We start from the raw sequence: 14,999 nt of genomic DNA, 5'->3' as shown, positions 1-14,999 counted from the left end.
GATAAGGAAACAGGGACTCAGTGAGGCCCAGTTGTCAGCCAGCTTTCCATACTCCATATGACGTATTACTTGCTTTTCGGTTGCTGTGATAAAACACTGTGACCAAAAGCAACTTGGGGAGAAAATAAAAATTAGCTTATGCTTGAACATCACAGTCCATCATCAAAAGAGGTCACGGCAGGAACCCGAAGGCAGGAACTTATACAGAGGCCACGGAAGAGTGTTGCTCACTGGCTTGCTCAGCCTGCTTTTATACAACTCAGGGCCACTGTCCCAGGGGTGGGGCTACCAAACTGTGGGCTTTGCCAGCCCACAACAATCCTTAATCAAGAAAATGCTCTACAGACTTGCCTACAGGCAATTTGATGGAAGTATTTTTCTCAATCGTGAGGCTCCTCTTCCCAAATAAGTTGTGTCAAGTTGACAAAAACCTAACTAGCCACAGGAAGAAAAGTTTGTTTTGGCTTGTGTCTTCAGAGAGATAAAAATCAGTTATGGTCGGGAGGCATGACAGCAGGCAGCAGGTAACGGGCACCAAAGCAGGCAGCAGGCACCAAAGCAGGCAGCAGGCACCAAAGCAGGCAGCAGGCACCGAAGCAGGCAGCAGGTAACAGGCAGCAGGCAGCAAGCACTGAAGCAGGCAGCAGGCACAAAGCAGGCAGCAGGCACAAAGCAGGCAGCAGGCACAAAGCAGGCAGCAGGCACCGAAGCAGGAACAAGAAGCTGTGATCACATCTTCAACCTCAAACAAGTAGAGAAGAAAGCGGATGGTGTGAGGCTGTGAGCGAATTCTCAAAGCCCTCCCCAGTTACTGATCCCTCCAGCAAGGTTGCACAACCTCTCCCAAACAATGCTACCAACTGGAGACCAAGCGTTCAAACACCCGAGTCTATGGGGACATCTCTCATTCAAACCACCCTAAGTGGGAGAGGAAAGGTTTGAGCCCTATGTACCTGGCGTCACACAGATGGTCTGCTGCTCCTGCCCACCCTTCTCCACGTGACCCTTGCTCCTGCCTGCCTGCATGCTCCAGATACCAAGATTTATCCCTGGGCTGAGCTAATTATGGGATGGAGAACAGTCAACATGGCCAAACAGTGTCCATTTTGCTGCTGTCAAGTCTAGTTTATGTTCAAGAAACAGGACACCACTCCAGCCACATGCTCCTGCTAGGCTTCTCCAGCCACTCAACAAAGGGAACCCTGAACTTCGAGGCAGAGATTGCTACCTGCCCACATTTGATGGACACAAAGTCTGTCTGAGCAGAGGCAGCTGGTTCCCACCACCAGCAAAATGGCCACGATGCTGTCAAGCTCAGGACTTCAGTTATCAGGAGGTGGAAACCATCCCAGTTGGTCACTTCCAAAATCAATTCATCTCACCAGGAGGCCAGAGCTGGTATTCTGGGATAGGTGATGGGCTTGTCTGATGAGATGCCAGTACTCAGAATTGCCTCAGGACCAAGGGAAAAGTGCAAGAGGCTTCTTTCCTCTCAACGGTTTCTTCAAAGGCAGCCCTGGCCCAATAGGCTTTTCTACATCACCCTTAAGAACAGACCGGGTCGAGCACTCACACTGGGTCAGCCACAAAAACAAAGATTGCAAAGCAAGAAAATGGTGAGAGTGGTTTATTCATAACCACTTATGCCATCTGCTTCCAGGGACAGCTGTGACTTTGCCACCAAACTCCAGTATGGGTCCCATTGTAGAAGAACCTAAGGCCCTTGTCCAAGGTGGCACGGCAGCCGAGAGCTCACCAGCAGTGTTAAAGATCTGACTCCTCTGAGTGGGTGGCCATACATTTTTGTTTGCCAGGGAGAGCCCAGGTCTCTGACAATTGTCTTGGAGCAGTTTCAGAATGGCCCCTCTGTCTTGGGTCCTTTTATTCCACTGTGATCAAACACTTGACAAGAGCAGCTAAGGGAAGGTGGTTTGTTTCTGCTTCAGGGGATACAGTCCGTTGCAGCATAGCAGCAGTGTAAGCGAGGGCACAGTGAAACCCCCAAACTAGACTGCTCCACAGGTGTGAAAAAAAGCTTATGTTGGGAAATTCAAAACTACCATGGCTACCTCTCAGGGCAGTGAGAATAGCAAAAATGGCGCAGTTACAACGGCTCGTGTTGCAGAGGGAAGAAGGTGAGTTATCTGGACTAGCCTGGGATCTAGCTTGGGCCTTTGATCTGCTGGAGGCTTGTTTGAGTTAACGGGACTGTAGGGGTAGATGAGAAAGTAATGGCTTTGCCCCAGCAGAGAGAAACCCACTTTTCAAGGATTCTGAGGAACGCTGATTCTAAGTAGCAATCCTCCTGTTTACCAGTCAGAGTCCAGCTGAGCTGAGTGCAGGATGTCACCCACGACACCGCCAATGACACCGCCATTTGGGGAGTTGGAACCTGACAAGCAGGAGCGTGGGGCAATGGTCACATCTTATCCACTATCAGGAATCAGAGCGAGCTAGGCACAATCCTCAGCCTGCTTCCTCCCTTTGCGTTCGTTCAGCGGGGGGGGGGGGGGGGGCATGTTCAGGCTGGGGTCCGGTTCTCAGTCAAACCTCTCTAGAAACACCACTGGGTGCATTAGGCCATTCTCATCAAGTCCAGTCGACTTGACAGTGAAGTCAACCATCGCTCATTCCCCGAAGTCCCAGGATGGTCGGTTTATAACATATATGATTACCGTCATGAGCCTGACAGGAAAGTGCCAGGATTTGGGATCGCGGATTATCTACAAACTAATTGGCCACTTCCATCACCTCCTCCAAAAGAGTCTGCACGCCTTGGAAGCAACGGTTTCTCTAAGCCCTCCAGAGCACACACTAGAGTCTTCATGGACCATCCCTTAGGTTTCCCTGTCCCACCCTGACCTGTGTTTGCTGCTAGAGGCAGACTGGAGCAGGGGCAGAACGCTGGTACTGCTTCAGAAGGCAGGTAGCACTCTTTTTTTTTTTTTAAATCTTTTATTTTTTTTTATTAATTACACTTTATTCATTTTGTATCCCCCCATAAGCCCCTCCCTCCTCCCCTGCCGATCCCACCCTCCCTCCCCTTTCTGCATGCATGCCACTCCCCAAGTCCACTGATAGGGGAGGTCCTCCTCTCCTTCTTTCTGATCTTAGTCTATCAGTTCTCATCAAAAGTGGCTGCATTGTCCTCTACTGTGGCCTGGTAAGGCTGCTCCCCCCTCAGGGGGAAGTGATCAACGAGCAGGCCAATCAGATTGTCAGAGGCAGTCCCTCTTCCCATTACTATGTAACCCACTTGGACACTGAACTGCCATGGGCTACGCCTGTGCAGGGGTTCCAGGTCATCTCCACAAATAGTCCTTGGTTGGAGTATGAGTCTCTGTAGCACTCTTAAGAACTTCCTGCTGAGCGACAGCCTGAATCAAAAGCATCGCCCCGCCCTCTACCACGTGTCTGTCCACAGGAGACGCCCAGACAATTTGGTACTAGGTTCTGCTTTCAGGAGAACAAAAGTCAGCCGCAGAGGTGCACCACCGGGGGACAGAGGGGAAGGCTTTCATTGCCAGTTCGGTTGGCTTGAGCTTAAAGTGTGGCATCAGCCCCCTCAGAGCTGTGTCCTGTAATGGATACAGGCCCTTGACATTTCATTCCCACTCAGAGCAGCTGGGCAGTGCGGAAGCATGGACAGCTTGGGGGTCCATGGAGACCCTGGGACACACCACACTCGTTCATCCACAGCGCTGTTCTGACTTCCTCTTTCCCTTGACCCTGGAAAGGGCTGGCGTGGGAGAGAGAGCACACACAAAATGCACACTGTGGAGCCTTGCTGGTTCTGTGGGCTGAAGGAGTCTCCTAGAAACTCTGGGCTGACTCCTGAGTCCTTCAGGCTCTTTCTCTTCCTCTTTGTATTTAGCCCTCAACTAATACCATATTCCAGAAGCTTCAGCTTCTGTCCAGACCCCTACAGCCATAGGCCAGTGATAAGATCGCCTAGAGCTAAGCAATGCATAAGGTAGCCCACTCCATAGGTGAAAAGTCCGAGCGATGTGTCCATAACGCAGGACACAAAAATGACATGTCCTGCAGCTGCCCCTGAGCCCCACGGAGCAAAGCCTTTCTCCAGCGGCAACCCGGGGAATGGCGGCAGAGCCCTGCTGTGACACGCCTCCTTCCTCCATGCTGGCCCTGTCTGTCCTCAGCCACTCCAGCCCTTTGCCATCAGGGTACCCTCCCTACACCACCTACCATATGTGTATGTGTGTGGGGGGGTCTCATTTCCTCTGTCCTGAGTGCAATGTTTTCATTAATCCCCTCTGAGTCCATCCTAGCGCCCCTAGCTCTTGAGGACACACATCAGGAAGGTATTTAACTGACCTTTGTGGTGAGAGCAGAGTTTCTGCTCCCCGGCCTCAGCCGTGCTGAGGCCTCAGCTGTGCGCCTTACACAATGTTTGCTCTTGGTCACGCCAGCTCTATGTGGCGGCCGCTGGCTTCATCTTCTGCACTGGGCTTGTGTGCAGGAATCTCTGAGTGAACATGGCGGAGCCTCTAAAAGCCAGGGCCTAGTGAAGAGTACTGAGGCTAGGAGGGTGCTGTCCATGGAGGGGCCAACATTGCCTCAAGGAGAGCCTGGCTACCTCAAGCCACTCTCCCCTCCTTGCTGTCTCACCACGTGGTGCGTTCTACGCCTACTTCTGCCCCCTAGACACCATCCACCAGCACCCTCACCTAGAGACCCTTGCCAGCACCAGGCAGTGGACAGGGCCACGCTCTCAAATCTCTCTCTCTTTTTAAATACATTATCCAGCGTCAGGCAGTCTGTTCCAGCAACACAAAACAGACCAATACAGTGTATCCTTGGTTTTTCGTTTCGTTTCGTCAGGACTTACTTTTACCTGGTCTTGTGGGGTGGACACGTGTGACTTCAATGCCCTCAGAGTCCAGAAGAGGACTTTGGATCCCCTGGAGCTGGAGTGACAGGCAGTTGTGACCCATCTGATGTGGATGCCAGGAACTGAACTCGGGCCTTCTGCAAGAGCAGTTTGTGCTGAACCATCTCGCCAGCCCCTGCCTGGGCGTTGTAGTCAAGAAAACAGTCTAATGAAAATTCAGTTATGTAAGGACATTGTCAGGGTTTCGACCAAGCAGGCCTGAGTAAGTCTTTCTATTTCAGCACGCCTCAATGGTGCTACAATGAAATAACATTTTTTTTCTAGATACAGTGAATGGGCTTCTCTCTGGATTGAGTCTGCTGTGCACTGTAACCACAGGAATATGTGCCTTACTGCCATCTACACATGGCTGGAAGGCGCAGTGTCCCTAGTCCTCAGAGCGTGAGGACCCTAAGACTCATTCATTCAGTCAGGTCCTGGAAAAGCTGACCCGCCTCTGGGTTTAATTCCCACACCACAGCACAAGGACCATGCAGGGCAGGAGTGCTGTTGAGGGGACAGCAAGCCCCTAACTCACTCCTCCTCAAAGACCAGATTCTGGAGCAAGCTCACAGAGCTTCTGTCTGGGAAAGTGGGCTAAGAAGAGATCAGGATGACCCAACCAAAAACTACCGTTTGTCTTAAACTACAGTCTATCCGTTCTGCCCACACTACTTGCTATGCCCAATCTGCGCCTGGAATGACACCTACCGTGGCCTGATCCTCTTCCTACAGGTTTAAAAGCCTTCAATCAGACAGCTAAACATGCAAGCCGCTCCACTAAACATATCTCCATCGGCTTACAGACCGAGGAAAGAGGGCTGGTCCCTCAGCTTGCATTCTGGAGACAGTGCGAAAGCGCCACCTTGTGGTCACCTTATATATTGCATGCTTCTGGGGCCCCCATTGGAAGGGCTTGGAAAGGCGTCCAGGCTCCAGGCTTCTAGTTCTTTACTTTGATTGTTCATCATGAAACCCAAAGAAGAATGTTTCCTCGATGCAAAACCCATCTCTGGGAAGTAATGAGGGGTCTGTGCAATAACATGTAAAAGCACAGCGCTGGAGTGGGACAGAACCACCTGGGCTGGAAACTTGCTGTGGCCATTTTCAATCTATGCAGCTTTGATCTAACTACATCCCTTGATGGTGACTCTGTCTCTATAATAACTAAAGAGGAAGTTTAACAGAGAACCTAACTGAGATCAAAGTCAGCACAAGGATGGGATACCAGCAGAGAAACGGCCTCCTAGGCAAAGATCTGTGGATGAATGCCGAATCCATCAGTTATTCCTACCTTGCAAAAGCTTTTGGAGTGATGTGGTATTCTGTCTTCCAGGCATGACAAGGCAGCAGCACTCATGAATTCAGGGCAGCCGTGGTGTGTAGCCGTGCATCAATAGTCTCTCACCAAGCCCCTCCCCTCCCTGAGGATACACAGGCTATCAATGGCTACCGGGAGAGGGAGGTTTTCTTCAGTGCTGTAGCCAGTGTTAAGTAATCCCTCACCATTCACCTGTAAGCAGCCATAATCAAATTCATCAGATCATCAAAAGGGGAAATGGGATGAAGGAGGGAGGTAGCCCATTAGGAAGAGGTGTGGTGACGGTCAGGAGAAGAGGAAAATGACAATGTAAAAAAAAGGGGTGAATACGATCCAAATACATCATATCTGTGTATGAAGATGTCATCAGGAAACATACCTAAATATATATTTATGTTTATAATTAATATGTAAAGATATAACTTCCACCTTAGAAGAGACAAGACCACATCTTCTTCGAGTGCTAAAAACTTTTAAACCTGGAGTGGTGAGCTGCATTGTGAGAGAGCTGTAACTGTAGAGACAAATCAGGATTTCTGTAAAGTCATTCATATTTTTAAATTTTATTTATTTATTCACTTTACATCCCCAATCACAGCCCCCTCCCTCCTCTCCTCCTGCCCCATTTTCTCATCCTCTTTCCCCTCTCCCTTTCTCCTCAGAAAAGGTGAGACCCCTTCCCCCTCCCCTGAAACCAACCCACCCCAACACACCAAGACACATCAGGACTAAGATCATTCTCTTCCACTGAGGCCAGACAAGGCAGCCCAGCTAGGAGGAAGTGATCCAAAAGCAGGCGACAGACTCCATGCCAGAGACAACCCCTGCTCCACTTGCTACAGGACTCACACGATGACTAAGCTGCCCATCAGCTACATATGTGGAGGGTGCCTAGGTCCAGTCCATGCATGCTCTTTGGTTGGTGCTTCAGTCTCTGTGAGCCCCCATCACCTAGGTTAGTTGACTCTGTTGAGCTTCTTGTGGAGTTTTTGTTCCTTTCGGGTCTCTCTAGCCTTCCCCCAATTCTAAGTCATTCAGAATTTCACTAACAATCATGAATCACTTAACAACAGTGTTCCCCAGATATGTATCGTTAGGTAATTTCCTCACCAAATGAACATCATAGACTGTATTTACACAAAAATAGCTGTGCCATCACTAAATGGTGTAATCTTAAGAGATAACCTGTATTCAGCCCACTGGTAATTACAGCACTGTCGCATAAGGTATGCATTTATTTGGTATATAAAATTTACATACTTAATTTATCATAAGAAGAAATTTATATTCAAATGTTTGTTGAACACAATAATTTGTTGATTTTTTTAAATAAACATTCCTTTAAAAGTTTTGTGTGTATGAGCATTTGTCTGAATGTATGTATATATGCCATGTGCACACCCAATATGAAGGGAAGCCAGAAGAGGGTGTCAGATCTCCCAGAACTGGAATTAGGGATGGTTGCGGGTTACCATGTGGGTGCTGAGAACCAATCCCAGGTCCATCGCAAGGGCAGCCAATGCTCTTAACTGCTGAGCCCTCTCTCCAGCCTCAATAATTTATTGTTTTTATTATGGTCTGTGTTACATGCTTCATTTAACCCTTGGGCCATTTAAAATAGGCACTTTTTAACAAACCATTTTATAGGCAAGTAAGCTGTGGGCTAGAGGAATCTATAACCTTTTGGTGAAAGTGGCAGAAAAGGGATTTGAACCTAGCCATGTCAATCAGAAGCTCCTGGACAAGCGCACTCCCTCACCCTCTGTGAACCAGGGGAGCTGCCAGGAGGGCCTGCTGAGGTCCAGGTCCAGCTGCCATGGGTCCATGACAGCTGGTGAGTTTCCATCATCTGCCTTTATCCTTGCAATCAGGAAGACTGAGATGTGGCTCTACCATGGAGCCCTGCTCAGTTAGGGCAAGGGTTTGCGAGGCTTTGATGGACAGGCAGAGGGAAATGTGCACCATAGAAAGGCAAAGTGGAATGGGGAGGACAGAAATAAACACGCTTCAACACCTACCATTACTGCTCACTCTAGGAAAAAGCACCATTCATTATAACTTCCGAGATGTCTCCTCCCTGGAGACTCCTCAGCATCAAGTCTGGATCTCAGAGTAGCAATGCTGGGAGGTGGTCAGGCCTCTGAGGGAGGCCCAGCAGGGGACAGTACCAGGGTCAGAAAGGGTTAATACAGTCCTTGTGGAGCCTAGAATCCCACTAGAATGAGTGTTATAAAGACCCATCCCCCACCCAGCCTGGCTTCTGGCTTCTGGTTTGCCACGTGATTTGCCTGCACGCTCCCACCACCTCAGCGTCCTCCGTGGGCCTCTAGAACTGTTAGGCAAACACACTCCTGGTGTGTGCGCCTGGATTTAGGCATTTTGTTACAGCAACAGAAAGGGGGCTAATAGGCTATCCACAAATGCCTCACCTAAGTTAGTGATTGGTCTTAAATCCAGGCACTGTTGTCCCATCTAACAGATGACGGCATCTGTTCAATCAGATGCCCAACAAGCTTCCTGTGGGATGAAGGCCCTCCCTACCCAGCAGAGAAAGCACCCTCCTGTGGGGCTGAGCCTGGCCTGCCTTTCCGAACACGGGAGACAGAGCAGACTGGGACGGGGTACCCCACTAACCATTCTAAGGTTCAGAACAGTAGCAACGCAGCTGGTGGGAGGCAGCCACCCAGCACCCCACTAATTGTCCCCCTTTCTGGCGTTCAGTTAAGGACTCGGAAGAAACCAATCTTTGTGCCTTTTCATGGTTAAAATTCTACATGGACTGAGACCTCAAAGCAGCCACCAAGCCGGTCTTTGTTGGGTCCCTAGGCAATCCAAAGGCCACATCTCAGCACTGAGCACTGAGACAGAAAGCGCTCGGCCATTCAAAGGGGAGCTGAACAAGAGCCTTGTTCTCTCCTGGAGCCCTGGCAAATTCAGGCTCACTTTTAATCTCCGGAAGAAGCAAGCACTTCGAGAGCACACACACACACACACACACACACACACACACACACACACCTTTCCTCCTCTACAGTACCATCCTCGTGGGCTCAGGAGCTGCTGATGGAAGAATCTCATGAATGACTAGCAAATCCCTGTTTTCATTCTGGTAGAAGCAGCTTGGCCTTTGGTCCCTCAAGTGCCAGAATTTTCTTTAAAAGATGACCACATTCACACATGCGCACACGAGTGCACACACACATGGGTGAATATATAATAATATGGTCGAGAGTGGTGTTAGGAAGACACATGATGTCAGCCCCTGACACCCATGTGCATACTCACACATACACAAACATGTATACAGAGAGAGAGAGAGAAGAAATTAAGTGCTCGTCAATGGAGCGGACTGCTGAGGACAAGGGATGGGTGTGGTGGCCTCAGCTCAGCAGCTTGCCTTGCCAGAGACGGGACCCACTCACTGATGAGCCAGATCTGTGAACGTGGACCACTGCTCCTCTGCCTCCTGACCCAGGGTCCACTGGCCACTGCCTTGGAAACTCGGGATCCCTCTGAATTTATTTATCAACTTGGTTCTCTGTCTTGCAGATACGATGGAAAGCTTTGTCCCAAATTAGCAACCCTGAGCTAGCTGCTGAACCACACCACTGACTCAACGAGGTTTTCAACCTCCCTCACTCTGGAAGGGGCAATGTGTGGTTTATCTTGCCTGCAAGACAATGCATATTGTCCCCAGTGTGGGGACGGCAGAGGCCTAGGTCAGAGTTGTATCTAGTTGTTTTAAACAGTGACCTTCTAGGAAGTGTTGGGAGGGTGTGGGAAAGGCATTTTCACTCACTCTGGGTGACAAGTTGTAGAAACTGTCCAGCTATCCACACTTAGTCAAAGTCTTCACGTGTATGATCTGACCGAGAAACCCTGCCTGTACATATAATCTGAGTTAGAATCCCTGCCTCTACCATGGTATATGTGTGTATTTACAAATATAGCAATAGCATTGTAAAGTTACAGTAACAACCAACTGGTAGCACCTAGCACGGTATCATCAAACCAACCAGTCGGAAGACCCACCCAGTGGGGAATTACTCAGCCACTGAAATGTGAAATGTGAGGTGGATTTGGTATTGAGACCTGGACAGATGCTCCAGACATGGGGGAAAGGTATAGAGTCCTGATAGGATGAAAATATAGATAGATAGATTTCTCAGACAAGACAATAAAGACAAAAGTCAGAGATATTTTGGGGTCAGCTCTTCCTGGGTCTGAGTGCCAATTATGACAGCTTGTGGGCCAATTTTTTTTTTAAGTTGTTGGTGGCTTGAGATCAGACACAATGAGAAAATTTACTCCACAGAAATCAAGAGAAGTGACAAATGGGAGAAGCTGCCTTGGCCCTGGGAGCCAGCTGTCTGCATGTGCCAGCACAGTTCAGGAGCCTGCATAACCATTTATGTACTAACGAAAATTTAAAGAAAACCAAACAGAGCAAGTTACTGGCCATGAAGAGCAAGGGTCTGGAGAAATGGCTCAGTGGTTAAGAGCACTGTCTGCTCCAGGGAATCCATGTTCACACAGAGACTTACAAACATCTGTAACTCCAGTTCCAGAGGATCCAGCACCCTCTTCTGGCCTCCATGGGTACTGCACACATGTGGTGTGCAGACACACATGCCAGTAAAATATTCATAAATTTAAGGAAGAAAGAAGAAAGGAAGAAAGGAAGGGAGAGAGAGAGAGAGAGGAAGGGAGGGAGGGAGAGAGAAAGAGAATGAGAGAAAAAGAAAGAAAGGAAGGAAGAAAGAAAGGAAGGAAGGAAGAAAGAAAGGAAGAAAGAAAGAAAGCCAGGCCAACTAAATTGAATATGGGAGGCCAGGTGTGGTGGCACACACCTTTAATCCCAGCTCTCAGGAGGCAGAAGCAGGTGGATCTCTGTGAGTTCAAGGTCAGCCTGGTCTGCAAAGTGAGTCCAGGACAGCCAAGGCTACACAGAGAAACCCTGAAACCCTGTCTCAAAAAAAAAAAATGAGATATATATATACACTTAATTTTTAAAATCAGAATAAAAAATCATAACATACAATCTCGGAGTCAAAAGGCTTGAGGCAGGAAGACTGTTTTGATTTCACAGTAAAATTTTTTAAAAAGGAACAAAAATAGCCATAAACTACTAAGATCCACTGTGAGGTAAACTCCCTCCCTCCCTCCTGTCCCTGCCCTCTCTCTCATCCTGTTATCTGTTTCTCATGCATGCGACAGCCCCCTGGGCCATACAAGCAAACACATTACCCTCATCAAAGCCTTTCTTCTTCATACATGTGCCGTGCTCCGTGGAATGTTCTGCTGCTTGGTTTTTGCCTCTCTCTTCAAATCCCTTGGAGACCTTTCTGTATCAGAACCTGAACAACAAGCTCACTGCTTTTGTTTTTGACCACACACTTGCCTTTCTTCAGAGTAACAAGCTCCATTCTGCCATTCCTCTCCTGACAGATGGCCATTTTCACCTCCTACCTTCCATGGTAGGGAATAGCTTGAACCTACATCATTTCGATTAAGGGAAAAGGCCGCTTTTCTTTTTCAGCTCCTGCTCGGATTCTGCCTCCCTCTGCTAGAGCCTATAGGAGCTTTGAAGAGCAACTAACTCACACACACACACACACACACACACACACACACACACACACCTTACTTCTCCCACACGGAGGGCAGTAGAACACAGCTAACACTCCCAAATCACCTTACCCACCATGCCAGGCACATTCCTCCATCATCCCTCAGACGCCTCCTCCTACGCCCACACCTTAGCCAACTCCTTGAACCTCAACTTTGCACCCAAGTGCAAAGCAGTAGGCGCTACACCCAGTAGGTGGTTTAGCTTAGGTGAGCTCTTCTTTCCCAAGTCAGCCAGCAGACATACTCGGTGTAACCAAAAGGTGGCACTGCTTTCCACCTCCGAGCAGCTAAGACCCCCAGCTCGCACAGGGAGCGGGTTCTGCAGAGAAACACCTGGGGCTGGGTGTGCCCTAAAGATGACTTCATTTCTAAGACAACCCCAAAGCTCTCTGAATGCTCCTCCCAGTACCCTAAAGCCAACACTACGATTTTTCTTCTCTCCTGTGAAGCGTGTGGCAGAGTCTCACTCATTTCGTTGTGTATTTGGAGACAGGCCACTTGGCCTCTGGCTTGCTGGTCCCTTTGACAACCGGCTTCACCTGTCTGGGCTTCTATTTCCTTCTCTAAACAAGGAGGAATGAATGTAACTCCCCACCTTGTAGAGTTAATGAAGGGCTAAATGAGATTTTTTGTGCACTAGGCACGGGTGAAATGCTCATTAGTGATTACTTACTGTTTTCCATGTGTACGTGCGCTCAGTGTTTATCTGCCTCTCACTACCCCGGCTACAGGGGTGCAGGTGCGTCTCCATGGGTCCTGCACACACTGGCCCCTGTTTATTTAGCCATCCCTTCCGCCGCCCTCTGTCTGGGACACACCTTAGAAGGCACTCTATAAATGCCTGGGATCAGTGGAGAGGGTAAGTATACCACGTGGAGACCACACTGGTAGCCTTCCAAGTTTGAGCTCGGCTTCCCACCGACCTGCCCAAAGCTTCCCCAGGGCCAGGGCTCCGAGGCACTTGTGGAAATGTCCTTATGCTCTGGGCACAGCCCATTGAGAAACACGGAGCCTTACACTTGAAGAATCGAGACATGCTTTGCAGGACCTGTTGTGGCCTTCAGTCAGGGTTTTCTTGGATCGGAGAACATTGGGCTATGCAGTAAAAGGCATCTTTAACATTTAGGATACTTTCAAGTCACTGTCTAAATCTGAGCAGCCCTTAAGTGGAAACATTGTTGCAGACGTGAGAAGGATGGGTTCACAGGTGTGCTGGTTAGCTTGGGGTTGTTTTGTTCTGTTTCTTGTTAGTTTGTCAACACAGGATAGTCATCTGTAGAAGGAACATCAGTGAAAGAATTGTCTCTTGCTGATATTTGTGAGGCCAGCCTGATCTACAAAGTGAGTCCAGGACAGCCAAGGCTACACAGAGAAACCCTGTCTCAAAAAAAAGAGAGAGAGACAGAGAGAGGAAGGAAGGAAGGAAGGGAGGGAGGGAGGAAAAAAGAAAGGAGGGGAATGCCTCTTTCAGATTGACCTGTAAGCAAGTCTATAGGGGATTTTTCTTGAGTAGTGGTTTCAAATGCCTTTAACCCCAGCTCTCGGGAGACAGAGGCGAGTGGAATTCTTGAATTCTAGGGAGTGAGTTCCAGGACTCTATGGAGAGACCCTGCCTTGAAACAAAACAAACAAACAAACAAAAAAGGAAAAACAGATAATTGATGTAGAGGGCTCAGCCCACCATGTGGGTGGGACCACCCCTAGTCGGGTGACCGTGGGCTTCATAAGGAAGCTGAGTGAGCCAGCCAAGGGGAGCAAGTCAATAAAGAGTTCCTCCCTGGCCTCTGCTTCAGTTCCTGCCTCCAGGCTCCTGCCTCGCCTGGAGTTCCTGCCCTGAATTCCCTCAGTGGTGGTCTGTGACCTGGGAGTTTAAAGATGAAATTAACCCTTTCCTCCTCAAAAGCTACTTTTGGTTGCTGTTTATCACAGCTGCAGAGATGAGAACTAGGGCAATAAACTAAGCAAGGGACTACGCCTCGTGGAATTTTTACTGGAGAGACAGCGAGGACCAGGTGGAGGAATAAGTGTGGGAAATGCTAACAGCTGACAGGTCATGTGACAGAGTGACTGTATAGCCAGTAGGATGGCATTGTCCTTGATCACTGGGGGACCCTTTGGATGGGACCCGGAGGGTATAAAGTAGCCGATGTGGATGGACAGGCTATCTGGATAGGAGGATGGCCAAGTGCAAGGTTCTGAGAAGCTGCAAAGGCCCCATGGAGGTCAATATTGGCGGAACACAAATACAGAAGATAAAAGAATGAGGCTGAGGTGTTCCAGGCTTCCTGGACAGAGTTAAAACAGATAAAAGAGAGGCAGTTCATCCTAAGCACATGGGACATTTTCTAAGGGGTTTAAGAAGGGAAGTTAAAACATCGCTCACCCTGGTTAAAGAACAAATGGGCAGATAGGTGGAAGGATGAAATATTGACTAAATACTACGGAAGCAACTAGCATTAGCAACTAGGTGACAAGGTCATGCTGTGATCTGCAAGGATGTGGGGACCAGACACCCAGACAGCCCACAAACTTCAGGATGCCAAACAATGTTTCTGCTCTAGCTCTCTGGACCACTCAGACCCTCTCTCGATGTGCGAACAGGGGACAAGATTAGATAAGAGAGAGACTAAATGTCACACAACCAGGTGATTTCTCCAGCCTGCAGAGGAAGGTAGTACTGAACCTGTAAACCTGGAGCCTTCCCTACCCCTCTTCTTCCCGCATCTCCAGTCCCCTTTTGATACACAGGGCTGGAGACCAAAGATGAGAAGGATTTTGTGATTGTTTGAATAGGAGTGGCCCCCGTAGGGGGTTCATATATTTGAATGCTTAGAGAATCTCACTACTGTGAAGAGTCAGGAAGTGTGGCCTTCTTGCAGGAAGTGTCATCTCATTGGTGATGAACTTTGAGTTTTCCTTTTTTGTTTGTTTGTTTGAATTAGGGTTTCTCTGTGTAGCCTTTGCTCTCCTGAACTCACTTTGTAGACCAGCCTGGCCTCAAACTCACAGAGATACTCCTGCCTCTGCCTCCCTGAGTGTTGGGATTACATGCTCCAGCAAGCTTTGAGTTTTCAAAAGCCCAAGCCAGGCTCAGTGGCTCTCCCTTCCTGCTGCCTTCAGATTCAGATGTAGGACTCTTAGCTCCCGTGTCTGCCC

The sequence above is a fragment of the Psammomys obesus genome, unplaced genomic scaffold (assembly GCF_907164565.1).
Source record: "Psammomys obesus unplaced genomic scaffold, mPsaObe1.curated_primary_1811, whole genome shotgun sequence".
NCBI classification, from domain to species: domain Eukaryota; kingdom Metazoa; phylum Chordata; class Mammalia; order Rodentia; family Muridae; genus Psammomys; species Psammomys obesus.
Note: the sequence above shows the minus strand (reverse complement) of the source record.